This window comes from Eretmochelys imbricata, chromosome 9, assembly GCF_965152235.1.
Source record: "Eretmochelys imbricata isolate rEreImb1 chromosome 9, rEreImb1.hap1, whole genome shotgun sequence".
Taxonomy (NCBI): Eukaryota; Metazoa; Chordata; order Testudines; family Cheloniidae; genus Eretmochelys; species Eretmochelys imbricata.
In genome coordinates this window covers 54018961-54032553 of record NC_135580.1, presented here as the reverse complement: position 1 = coordinate 54032553, position 13593 = coordinate 54018961, and positions in this window count along the sequence as shown.

Genomic DNA, 13593 nt, shown 5'->3' with positions numbered 1-13593 from the left:
TTGGGGTGTAGAAGGGTGCTCCACACTGGGATTGAGGGATTTGGAGGGCGGGAGGGGGATCCGGGCTGGGATCGAGGGGTTGGGTCGTGGGGAGAGGCTATAGGGTGCAGGCTGCGAACGGCACTTACCTCAAGCGGCTCCTGGAAGCAGTGGTATGTCCCTTCTCCGGCTCCTATGTGGAGGCACAGCCAGACAGCTTTGCATGCTGCCCCGTCTGCTGGCACCACCTCTGCGAAGCTTGTAGGAGCCGGAGGGGGGCCATGCCACTGCTTCTGGGAGCTGTGTAGTGTGGCCCCCGACTCTGCGCCCCAGCTGGAGCGATGGAGTGGGGCCATTCAGCTGCTTCCAGGAGCTGCGTAGAGCAGCCCCATGCCCTGCACCTCAGCTGTAGCGCCGGAGCAGGGTAAGCCCCAGACCCTACTCCCCAACAGGAGCTCAAGGACCAGCTTAAAACGGCTCATGGGCCGTAGTTTGCCCACCCCTGCACTAGTGTAACCGCTACCAAGCTGAATTACTTTAACGAGAAGAATAAATCAAAAGAATACGCAGCCCACTAGCCATAAAGCACTAGAATGCTTCATTCCAAGGAAGTGTCATGTCATGGGCTGAATACTCTGGATCTGCTTCCCCTCTTACAAACTTTTTATGTACTGAAAGCCATTGATACCATAAACAGTAGAATGGCAGTGGCCTGGTTTCAATACATGTGACTCAAAGTGAAAGATTTTCTTGTCCATAGGGAGAAGCAAGGAGTACAGGATTATCTTTTCTTTTCTCATCAGTGGCTCCCTGTTTGTCCATTGCTGGCAATGGACTTTGTGAAAATCAGACTCCTAGTGCAGCAGTATAACTTGGCTTTCCTTGCGCCTCCGCTGCGTGCTCCCCCCCTCCCCCCCACGCCCAGGTAGCAAAACTTAGTCTACCATATAAATATAATTTTTTTCTGAAATTAGCAGGTAAACTTAAAATCATGAAGTAATTTTAACTTATTAATTCAGTCTTATTGATAAAGAAAACTTCCTTCTGATCTTCAATAGCAAATCTGTCTAGATCAGTATCTGTATCTCTTTAAGGGCTGATTTCTAAACTTTTAATTCTTTTAAAAAAATAAAAAATAAACCTCATCCAGGAGTTACCAAAATGCATCCTATTGCTTCTCATGTGGCCTAGAGTACTGTGAACTACAGTTAAAAAGCGCACAAGAGTGCCCCTTGTATGTATATGATTCTACAATAAGGTTTCTTTTGCTCCTGTTGCCAGAAGGTAATCAGGACAAATGAGAGAGGTCAAGGAAAGAGCAGAAATATTGGGAACATTTTAATTTCTGCAGCAAAGTGAGGGAAAATAGTTAAGTAGAGTCAGTAAGCTGGCAAAAAAAGTCATAGGGAAGTTGCTGCTCTGTGCTTCATTGTGTAACCATTGTGCAGTTTGCATGTCAGTAGGTTGGCCATCAGTCTTCTAACTGAACATGTTACATATGTCTTCCAAGTGTCCATTTTTCCCATGAAGGACCAGGTTAGAACTGAGACTAGCTCATTTGTTCTCCCCAGCCCAGATGAATAACTAGTGCAGGTGAAGAGAGAATAGTCAGAGTTTGAGTGGATGCCGAAAGCAAAATACCGCTTCGGAACATGCCAGAATTCCCAGATCTCTAGGTGACCGCAGGTGACAGGCACAATCACAAATATGCATATGAATAAATGCAACAGTGGCACAACACAATAGTTAGTCGGGAGTAGAGATTGGCAGCGTACTGTTTTGAAAGGAAGTGAACAGGCAATGTTTGTCTTCTAGGATTTTTTTAGCACAGAACTTGGAATAAACCTGACTTCTCACCAAGTAGACATGCTTGCTCACACATGAGGTCACACATTCCCATCTGAATATTCACTATACAAGTAGATCTGTGCTGAGTAGTTGCAAGAGATGTGCTTCGCAGCACATCAGAGTAATTGAACTCTGCTGTCAGAAAAGGGTGGAAAATCAAGGATACTGTTAAAGGCCTTTATAGCTGGAATTGAAAAACCTCTCTGGTCTGCTTTCTCTCTCTCCTTCGCTTTGCCAGATGGAAATGGATGTAGGTTCAAGCTTTATTTTTTATTACTGTACGCAGATTTTAATGTTTTCTTTTGTTTAATTTAATCTCATTCTGTTATTTAATTGTTTCTGCGATATTAACTACTGTATTTGATTACTTTGTTTATTAACTTTGTTCTTTCAGGGCTAGAAATAAACTTTTTAAAATGTTTGTTTTTCCCCTTTCTGAGTGTTTTATCTTTTTAAGATCAGAGTAGTGTAAAAATGGTTAGATATTTTAAAGGGTTTAGGGGAATGTTCTCTGTTTGTGTAACTTTGAATTTAAGCGAGAAATGTAAATTGTTCATGCACACTTCCGTTTCAGTATGATTTTTATTTTGAGCTGCATCTCAGCTTAGTTATCCTTTGTCTTCAAAATCTTCCTAAGCAATGATAACAGCAACACCAGATGATAACTGCAGGCTTTTCTTGCTACTGAGCTCCATTTGCAAGTCAGTCCTGCCTCCAATAACCATTCCTGACTGTTTGAAACCAGGAGAGCAGATCTGGATTGTCTTCCCATCTCTTAATGGAGCAGATAACTAACAAGGTCTTTCCGGGAGGCTGTTGCTAAAGCAGCACCAATAGTAAAGAACTGACCAGACTGTCTGCACTGCACCTTCCAAGAGAGAGCACTGTAAAGTAGTATTTTGTTAGTGATGGGATTTGGAATTGACAAGCCAGTAGTCATTGATCGAGCTGCTAGCAGTATGAAGTTCCAGTAAAATTATTCCTAACGAGACTGGAATATTGTTTTATTAAAAATTTCCTCAAGTGCCACATTTAAGTGATATACAGAATAGAGTACAAGAAGTATGGAACACAAATGCTACCCTTTCGTCTAAACAGACTATGATCTTCTTTGATCAGCTTTATGCTAGCATTGAGAAGTCTTCAGGAGTCAATGACTTACCTGGGCTTTGGTACTGGATCAGAAATGCCTGTTGATAGACTATCAGGATTTTCTCTTTAGTAACTGTTTATCAGTATTGAAGTCTGTCACTAAGAAAAGGACAAATAAAGTGAACCTTTCTAGGGGCCAAGTTTCGTTTGGTTGAAATCTGGATGAAGTTTCCATTGTTAACAGTTTTTCTGCTGTGAACATCAAGGATGCATCATGCATATCTCCATTACTGCCCCCTTTCTACATACTTCAGGAAATAGCTTCTCTCCCTTCTCAAATGTCCAGTCAGCAAGCGAAGTATGGAAACAAGTGGTCTTCCAGAAATGTTTACACCCTCAAAACATTGGGGCATTGGATTGTGCAGTATTCTGCCTATTCAGATGATTTATTTTCCTTATCATGGTAGCTTTGGTTTTATGTATGCAAGACCCCTTGTGCATTTCATGTTCTTAACGTTGCATTAGATCTTGAATTTAATTTTAGTTTTTTTAAAAATTGTGTAGAAAAACTGCTTGATAGTATTTATGTAATCCGTGTGGACATTAGAGTTCATGTCTCATTAAGGAGAGCTAGACTTTGTCTGCATAGAAACTTGCACTCTTGTTTCAGTTTAAGTCCTTTATAAACCCATTTCTTATTTACCGAGTGAACCAAAATAAGCATGGTCTAAACCCAGAACAATCACATCCACAGAGCCTTTTGCATCTGTTTAACTAAATTTAAAATTTCATATTAAGTTAAACTAGTGCAACCCTGCATGCAGAGAAAGCCCTAAGATTCAGGGGCAATTGAGTACCTACTTTCATTGTGGCAGTTTAGCTGGAAGGAGTTTCCTACAGGGCTGATCTGGATCAGCTTTCATTTTTGTCCAAGTGTTGGCTAAGATGATAAGAAATGGTTGTGGATTTTTTTTTTTTACTTTTCAGTTTATTCAAATCTTTTATTTTGCTTTTCATGGAAGCATCAGTGCCATTTAATGTCCCACATCAGCCTAAAATTGGCCATATGCCTAAAATAAGTATTTAAAAATAATTGTTGCAAATTTTGACAGCCCTAAAGATAAATTCAGTGTAGGAGAGAAACTAGGGTTGCTAATTAACCTCTGTCTTTGGAAACTGGAAAGGCAAGTGAAAATACAAAGCTTTGGTTCATTGGGAAAGGCTGAAAAAACTCATCTGTAACCTGCATATTTAGGCCTTTTGTGGGGGGGTCCCAGAATATCCAGAGTTGTGAAAGTGGGAATCTGGCTGATAAAGGTTCCCACTGGGTACAGGTTTCCAGTACAAGTGTACCAGGTGACTTTGATTCATTGCTCTCATTCAGATCAATACCAAAGCTACTGTTGATTTCAATGAATATGGGAACAGGGCCATATTTATCAGGCTTTGAGCAATAATACTTCAACAAATGGAGCTATCCTGGACTGCTTCCCAGATGGTTTTGCCTTTGAATTTCAGTGCACTCAAGTTGTACTGCGTACCTGGTTCTGTAGCGTTTCCTGTGCTGTAACATGAGATAGGAAACTAATTGATGCTATAGCTGTCGTTACATAATTTGGTAATTATATTCATTGTTTCTTAGTAACTTAATGTATTTCCAAGTCCTCCCTTGAGCCTGAGTTAAATGCCATTCAGTTGCAGGATATGACGTACACATTATTACAGGTTAGGTATAGGACATAGCTTTGAAGGCCTCAATGTGATTTCCTAAGCCTGGCTTTTAAAGCATGCTCCAAGGTAGTTTTACTTTTAAAACAAACCCTTCTCATTCTTGCCCATTTCATGCATTTTAAAAGGAACAGATGATTGGACTTTTATCCTTTCAGTCTTGGAAAAGTTTTGGCATAAATCCTCCCTCATTCTGCTGGTAAATATATTCTCCTTGCTGTAAGCTAGGAAGAAATGAGGGAGTTTGGCAGGTTGCTAGAGTGGCTGCTTTTTGTAACCGTGGTTAAAAATGTTTGTTTTTAAGGATCATATATTAACATCAGCTCCCTACGGCGATATCTACACTGGAAAATTGAACCAGTGCAATAGAAGTGTTTGCTTTGAAAGTGTTAGGTCTTTCTGTGCTTTTATGCTTGTGGCACGGGTGGGCAAACTACGGCCTGTGGGCCAGATCCGGCCCATCAGGGCTTTGGATCTGGCCTGCAGGATTGCCCCCCAGGGTGCCACAGGCCCCATGCCACTCTCAGAAGCAGCCGGCACCAAGTCCCTGGGGCCCCAGGGTGGGCAGAGGGCTCTGTGCATTGCCCTTGCCTCCAGGCACCGCCCCTCGCAGCTCCCATTGGCCGGGAACAGGGAACCACAGCCAATGGGCGCTTCTGGGGAGGTACCTGGAGGCATGGCAAGGGCAGTGCGCGGAGCCCATGTCTTCCCCCCTCCCCTCCCCAAGGGCTGCGCAGGGATGTGGTGCTGGCCACTTCCTGGAGCGGCGTGGTGTGGCCAGGGTGGCATGCAGGGAGCTTGCCCTGGCTCCGTGTGCGCTGATGCCACCCCGGAGCCGCTTTAGGTAAGCGGCGCCAGGCCAGAGCTCCAACTCCCTGCCTGCACATTGCACCCCTCCTGCACCCCAACTCCCTGCCCTAAGCCCCCATCGCTTCCTGCACCCCAACCCCTTGCCCTGAGGTCCCTCCTGCACTCCGCACCCCTCCTGCACCCCAGCCTCCTTCCCTGAGCCCCCTCATACACCCCGCACCCCTCCTCTGCCCCAATCCCTTGCCCTGAGCCCGTTCCTGCACACCGCACTCCCTCCCGCACCCCAACCCCTTGGCCCGGCCCTGTATACAATTTCCCCACCCAGATGTGGCCCTCGGCACAAAAAGTTTGCCCACCCCCGGCTTATGGTGTTGAGCTGAGCGACTGTAGCATGAGTCAAAAGACACCAGACTCCATGTACTTAAGGAGCGAACTAGGATGACCTCCAGGTTCCTACCAGGAGTTCAGCACTTTGTTCCTCCTAAAACAACGTATCCTAGTCCAGTCTTGTAACTGGAGAATGAAGAACTCAGGTCAGCTCAGCTTCACAATGCCTGTGTCCTCTATAATGGTGTAGACTGAGTCAGTGTTCATGCTTGCTGAATAGTATTTGGTACACACGTACTCCAGGACGAGCACTTCTGTGTGGGAACATGGAGTGTTTATATCAGTATGTCAGCAGGATCAAGGGGTTCTTGGAACGGTAAACTTCTCTAGCCTAGACACAGACTGTGTGTCTGGAATATTAAACCCACCCTGTTGTGTTGGAACCAAGATTCACACAGATTGTGCTTCAGGACATATGTGACAGATTCAGATGTGGAAAAAAAAATCTTGTGGGCACTCTGGCTCACCACTCTGCCTCCTGCTCCTAAGGAAGGGCTCATTCTGTAGCAAAGCATTCAAGTTAATTGGTGATGGCAGAGTTGGGGGAGGTCACTAGCTGCTGAGTCCTTATAAGGAGTGTGGTTTTGTCCTGAATGGTGGTTGTGGGGAACATCTGTTTAGGGGAAGTGAATTATTCTTATCTCAGGAATTGTCTGCTCTGGATTGGCCTAACCAGTAGTATGCTACCATCAGAATCCCTTTCTCTGAGCTAAGGAATAAGTTACTACTTATCTGTACAAACAGTCTTTCAACCTTCTCTATTCAGACACGATGACCTGCCCTTTATGGTGGTAAGCCCGGATCTCCTGCAATCCTTACTCATGGGGAGCTCCTTTGACTCACGAAAGGAGTTTTCCCTGAATAAGAACAACAGGATTTGATGTGTGGTGTGTGGTTCCAGCTGGAACTGCCCCCTATACTTCTTGGTGCTTTCTCACCTCCTCACAGGGCCTCTTGACAGGTCAGCTGGGTTTAGTTGGAGATCAGCCTGGCTGCAGTATTGTGAGCTTGAAAAGCTTATGCAGAGGACCCAGTATAAGAGGCTTTTCTTTGTGGGGAGGCCTTCCTTAGAACCCCCCAGGCTGGCTTTCTGCCTTTCAGGGGCCCAGCCCATGATAGGGAGATTGCACTGTCCCATACTTTGAATACAAGAATTTCTAAAACAAGAGCACTGCTGCTGCCATGATGGGTGCCTGGGTATTAACAGACATGAGGGGAATGCCTGGCACAACACATGCTTATTTCAGCAGCAGTCAAAGGTGAAAATAGAGGGACATAAGCATTCTTTCTGCAAACACCGGTGTGGGGAAGAAACCCAGGGTGGCTGTTTATATCTTCACAATTAACTGTTGTGCCTTCATTGAAAAGAACCCTTGTTTCCTTTCCACCACAATAACAATTAGGTGGGAGGAGGGGTCAAGGAGTTGTTCTGTGATTGGTTTAATATGTACATACTCTGTCTTCATGTCCTGGTGTGTTCTGCAAGTTAACTCAGTAACAAGGGAGCCATTTTGAACTGTAAAGTGCCTAAAGCTCAGCTCAAGGTTAATTCAATACCTGTCTTCTGGGATTGTACAAAGGGGAAAATAAAACTAAATACAGCTGTGTTGGGACCTTGGTTTCTTTGTGGATATTAACATGCTGATTACACAATGTGAGAGACTTACCCTTGCGAAGAAGGTGATAGTGTCTGGTTAAGGGGATTCTCTTTTCTGTGTCTGTACAGTGCCCAGCACAATGGGCCATGATCCCTGTTGGGGTATTTAGGTGTTGCCATTTCTCTCTGTGGTACTTGTATGCTCCCCAGGAGCATAGTCTCTGAGCACTCAGTGTATTTATTCTCTCAGCACTCTGTAAGGTTGGGAAGTACTTTTATCCCCATTGTACAGATGGGGTACTGAGAAACACCAAAGTGACTTGCCCCAGGTTATGCAAAAGTCTGTAGCAGAGCAGGGAATTCAACCTGGGGCTCCAGAGTCCCAAACTTAATACACAAAGCACTGGGTCATTCTTCCTCTCTATTAGCTTTCATGTAAATATTTAATACTAATACCAAACTTGATTTCTTCTTCCAGTGATTGCTCGTGTGTGTTCCACAATAGGTATGCATGCTCGCCATGTGCACCGGTGCCAGAAGTTTTTCCCCTAGCAACCCCTGGAGTGGCGCCTCCATGGCACGGTATCAGGGGCGCTGTGTGCTCCCCCACCCTCAGTTCCTTCTTGCGGCCAGTGAAGGTGCTTCAGAACTGCTCTGCTCCAGCTTTGCTGTAGCTCGTCCCCAAAACTGTTTGTTTGTTCAGTGTTGGTACCTGTAGTTAGTTGTTTGGTTTAGTTTAGTTTGGCTAGAGCGCCCGGGCCAGGGCATGCCCTGTGCCCCAGGTTTTAAGTCTTGCGACACTTGCAGGTGATCTATGCCAGTGAGGAATCCACACGCTGACTGTTTATGCTGTTTGGGGGAAACCCATCTCAGCGATCACGGTAAGATTTGCAAGTCGTTTCAGCCTCTGACCAAGAGAGAGACAGACATTAGGCTCCGGGCTATTCTGATGGAGTTGGCTCTGACCCCGGCTCTGGAGCGCCGCTCCAAGTTGGCACTGGGCGCCACAGTGTTGGTGCGCGGCAACCCTTCGGCACCATCGACTAGTCGGCACCGCTCCCCATCCACGGGGCACACCAAGAAGGCTAGGAAGAGGACTTCTTCACCGCGGCACCAGAGTAAACCTGGGACAGAGGCTAGATCAATGTCAGGCAGTCCTTGATCCCCACCAGCCTCTAGGCCTCCGACTCAAGTCAAGCGGAGTAGCCCGGCCCATTTGGAGCAGGCCTCCCCGGATGTCCGGATGCCCTCCTGTCATAAATATAAAGGGAAGGGTAACCATCTTTCTGTATACAGTGCTATAAAGTCCCTTCTGGCCAGAGGCAAAATCCTTTCACCTGTAAAGGGTTAAGAAACTAAGGTAACCTCGCTGGCACCTGACCCAAAATGACCAATGCGGGGACAAGATATTTTCAAATTTGGAGTGGGGGGGAATTTTTGTCTGTCTGTGTGATACCTTTGCTGGGAACAGATCAAGGACACAAGCCCTTCAGCTCCTGTAAAGTTAGTAAGTAATCTATCTAGAAAATGCATTAGGTTTTTCTTTGTTTTGGCTTGTAAATTCACTCTGCTGGAGGGAATGTGTATTCCTGTTTTTGTGTCTTTTTGTAACTTAAGCTTTTGCCTAGAGGGATTCTCTGTTTTGAATCTGATAACCCTGTAAATTATTTACCATCCTGATTTTACAGAGGTGATTCTTTTACCTTTTCTTTAAATAAAATTCTTCTTTTAAGAACCTGATGGATTTTTCATTGTTAAGATCCAAGGGTTTGGGTCTGTGTTCACCTGTACCAATTGGTGACGATATTATTATCATGCCTTCCCCAGGAAAGGGGGTGTAGGGCTTGGGAGAATAGGACTCCAAGTGGTCCTTTCCCTGTTCTTTGTCGAAAACACTTGGTGGTGGCAGTGTTTTACCTAATCCAAGGGCAAAGACTTTGTGTCTTGCGGAAGTTTTAACCTAAGCTGGTAGAAATAAACTTAGGGGGTCTTTCATGCGGGTCCCCCACATCTGTACCCTAGAGTTCAGAGTGGGGAAGGAACCTTGACACCTGCATACCGGAGGCCCTGCAGGCGGCCCGGGATGTTATGTCCATGTGAGTACCAGGAACACAGCCAATGTCGGCCCCATGGTCCAGAGGCAAGCTGCCACTGGGATCTCCACAGTCACCCGCAGCTCGGTACCGGTCTCAGTTGAGGGAACGTTCATGACGCCATTCACCGCCCAGCAACCGTTCAGGGCAAAGTCCACGCAGATTGCCCTCGATGCCCACCAGGCTGGTTGGGTTCTGTCTGACTGAGACCCTCGGCACGGCTCCGCCTTGAGTAGCGAACACCAATGGGACCGAGGCAGACAACGGTAAGGGTCCTTGTCTCGGAGGGGCTATCACAGCTGGTCATGGCATGAACGTCAACGTCCTTCCTGTTTGACGTCCTGCTCCAGGATCCTGCTACGGCACTGCCTTCAAGGGTTTGCCCGCTGGAGCCGATCGCGGAGCAGCTGTTACCAATGGTATCGGTCCTCCATGTCAGGATTGTGGTCCCATAGTCGGCATCGTTCCCAATGCCGCCGCTCCTCCCTGTCCAGGGACAGCAGCAGGTCGTATGTCAGCCCAGCCTTTCTTCGTAGTCATCCATCGATGGACCAGGCCGAACAGCCAGCTCCACCGGTGTCCCAGCAGGTGCAGGAGCACCGGGCCCCGTGACTGGCCCAGTGGTACCAGTGGGCACCATGGCCCCCGAAGCAGGCCCTGGTGGGGGCTTGCTCAGTGACCAGAGCCTCAGAAGGACCATCGGCCTCCCTCTCCAGACCCCCAAGGAAGGAGTCGGTGGGACATACATCATATTCTATGATTCTATCAGGGTTGGAAGGGACCTCAGGAGCTCATCTAGTACAACAGCCTGCTCAAAGCAATCCCCAATTATATCATCCCAGCCAGGGCTTTGTCAAGCCTGACCTTAAAAACCTCTAAGGAAGGAGATTCCACCGCCTCCCTAGGTAATGCATTCCAGTGCTTCACCACCCTCCTAGTGAAAAAGATTTTCCTAATATCCAACCTAAACCTCCCCCACTGCAACTTGAGACCATTACTACTTGTTCTGTCATCTGGTACCACTGAGAACAGTCTAGAGCCATCCTCTTTGGAACCCCCTTTCAGGTAGTTGAAAGCAGCTATCAAATCCCCCCCCATTCTTCTCTACCGCAGACTAAACAATCCCAGTTCCCTCAGCCTCTCCTCATAAGTCATGTGTTCCAGTCCCCTAATCATTTTTGTTGCCCTCCGCTGGACGCTTTCCAGTTTTTCCACATCCTTCTTGTATTGTGGGGCCCAAAACTGGACACACTACTCCAGATGAGGCCTCACCAATGTCGAATAGAGGGGAATGGTCACGTCCCTTGATCTGCTGGCAATGCCCCTACTTATACAGCCCAAAATGCCGTTAGCCTTCTTGGCAACAAGGGCACACTGTTGACTCATATCCAGCTTTTTGTCCACTGTAACCCCTAAGTCCTTTTCTGCAGAACTGCTGTCTAGCCATTCAGTCCCTAGTCTGTAGTAGCGCATGGGATTCTTCCGTCCTAAGTGCAGGACTCTGCAGTTGTCCTTGTTGAACCTCATCAGATTTCTTCTGGCCCAATCCTCTAATTTGTCTAGGTCCCTCTGTATCCTATCCCTATCCTCCAGCGTATCTACCACTCCTCCCAGTTTAGTGTCCTCCTCAGCACCGTACCCGGAGACGGACCAGGTGGTGGACCCTCCAGTGCCGGTGGACATGCAAAGTACCACACCGTCCTTCTCACCCTCCCCGGATGAGGCAATTACGGCCGCTCCTCCCTCCGTCCCACAGGAGGACTTTCGGGCCCATCAAGAACTCTTAAAGTGGCATCAAGCCTCCACCTCGAAGCAGAGGAGATGGAGGAGCCCTCTGACTCCCTGTTTAATGTACTGTCGTCCTCTGCGCTATGCTGGGTAGCCTGGGCTCTCCACGAAGGGGTGGTGAAAATTTCAAATGCCCTGTAGTAAACCCTGGCCTCATTGGCCCCCATCTCTAAGAGAGCAGAATGCAAGGATTTTGTACCCACAAAGGGGCATGAATACTTATACACCCACGCTGCTCCTAACTCCCTGGTGGTCGAGTCGGTCAACCACAGGGAATGGCAGGGCCAACCAGCCCCTACCCCAAAAAATAAAGATTGAAGGAGGCTGGACTCATTTGGAAGAAAAATGTATTCATCCTCAAGCTTTCAGTTCTGGGTGGCGAACACCCAGGCTCTCCTGGGCCAGTATGAGTTCAATCTGTGGGGCTCCCTGCCCAAGTTCAAGAACTCCCTCCAGGAGTGCAACAGGAAGGAGTTCAAAGCGCTGGTGGAGGAGGGCACAGTGGCTGCCAGGGCAACCCTGCACGCAGCTTTGGATACAGCAGACACGGCTGTGCAGTCCATGGCCTCTGCAGTGTCCATGAGAAGGGCGTCATGGCTCCTGCTCTCTGGCTGTCCATCGAGGCACAGACCTCCCTGCAGGACCTGCCATTTGACGGCAAAGCTCTGTTTGCGGAACAAATGGATACAAAGCCGCATGGCCTGAAAGACTCCCGCATGACTCTCCAGACTCTGGGTCTCTATGTTCTGGCTCCGGCTAAACCTAATTTCAAGCCGCAGCAGACTCTCGCTCAGGCCACCCATTCAAAATATGAGACTGCTTATAAGAAGTCACGGGACTATAAGAGGTGCCCACAGAGGCAGTCTTTGCCTGCCCCCCAGCCTGGGTCCTCCAAGAGCAAGCAAGCAGGGAAAAGGTGGTTTTGATGGGACGCCCAGGGGCACCCTGCCAGTTCTCATCAGGGATCCACTCTCAATAAAGCTTCCTTTCTCCAATTGGTTGTGTTTTCTCCTCCCGGAGTGCTCGCGGGTGACCTCAGACCAATGGGTCCTCAACACCATCTCCCAGGGCTACACCCTCCAGTTTACTTCCTTCCCGCCCAACGACCTCCACCCCCATCCCCCCTGGGGGACCCCTCACATGAGGCTCTGCTCGAGCAGGGGGTGGGGTGGCTTCTGGGCCCGGGAGCGGTGGAAGCAGTACTGGGGGAGTTCAAAGGCAAGGTGTACTACTCCCACTATTTCCTTATCCCGAAGGCCAAAACGGGGGTCAGGCCCATCTTGGACCTGCGAGGCCTGAACCAGTACATGGTGAAGCTCAAGTTCTGCATGGTCTCCCTGGCCTCCATCGTCCCCTCTCTGGATGCCGGGGAGTGGTACACCGTCTTTGATCTGCAGGACATGTAGTTCCACGTTCATATATTCAAGGGGCACAGATGCTTCCTCCGTTTCACGGGATGAGGGGAACGTTCAGACCGAAGGTCTGTGGTTGGCTCAGGATCTGACCCTCCACATAAACGTCAAAGAGCTCAGGGTGGTACGGCTGGCATGCGTGACCTTCCACTCGCACCTGGAGGGCCAGGTGGTCAGGGTCCTCACAGACAACACGGCCTCAGTGTTCTACATTAACAGGCAAGGTGGGGCCCGATCCTCGGCTGTAAAGCCCGCAGGCTTTGGGACTTTTGTATAGCTCACAACATCTTCCTACAGGCCTTCCATCTGCCGGGCGCCCGGAATGCACGGGTGGATCACTTGAGCAGGGACTTCTCCACTCAGCATGAGTGGCCTCTCCACGCAGAGGTGGTACACAGACTCTTCCACGTGTGGGGAACTCCCCCAGTGGACCTGTTTGCAACTCAGGAGAACCGTTGCTGTCACCGGTTCTGCTCCAGGAGAGGGCTGGGACGGGGCGCTATCTTTGATACCTTCCTCCTGACCTGGTCAAGTCAGTTTCTCTATGCCTTTCCCCCATTCCCGCTGATCAGCAAGGTCCTGGAAAAGATAGACTAGACAAGGCCAAGGTCCTTCTGATTGCCCCAGAATGGCCCAGGCAGCATTGGTACGGGACCCTCATGGGCCTAGCGGTCGCCCCGCCGTGGCCGTTGCCATCTCGCCCAGACCTGCTCTCCTAGGACCAGGACTTGCTTTCCTCCACTCCAACCCAGTGGCACTCCACCTCACAGTATGGCTGCTCAATGGTTAGGTAGGGAGGAAAGGACATGTTCGGAAGGGGTTCAGCGCGTCCTCCTGGAAAGCAGGCAGCCCTCCACGT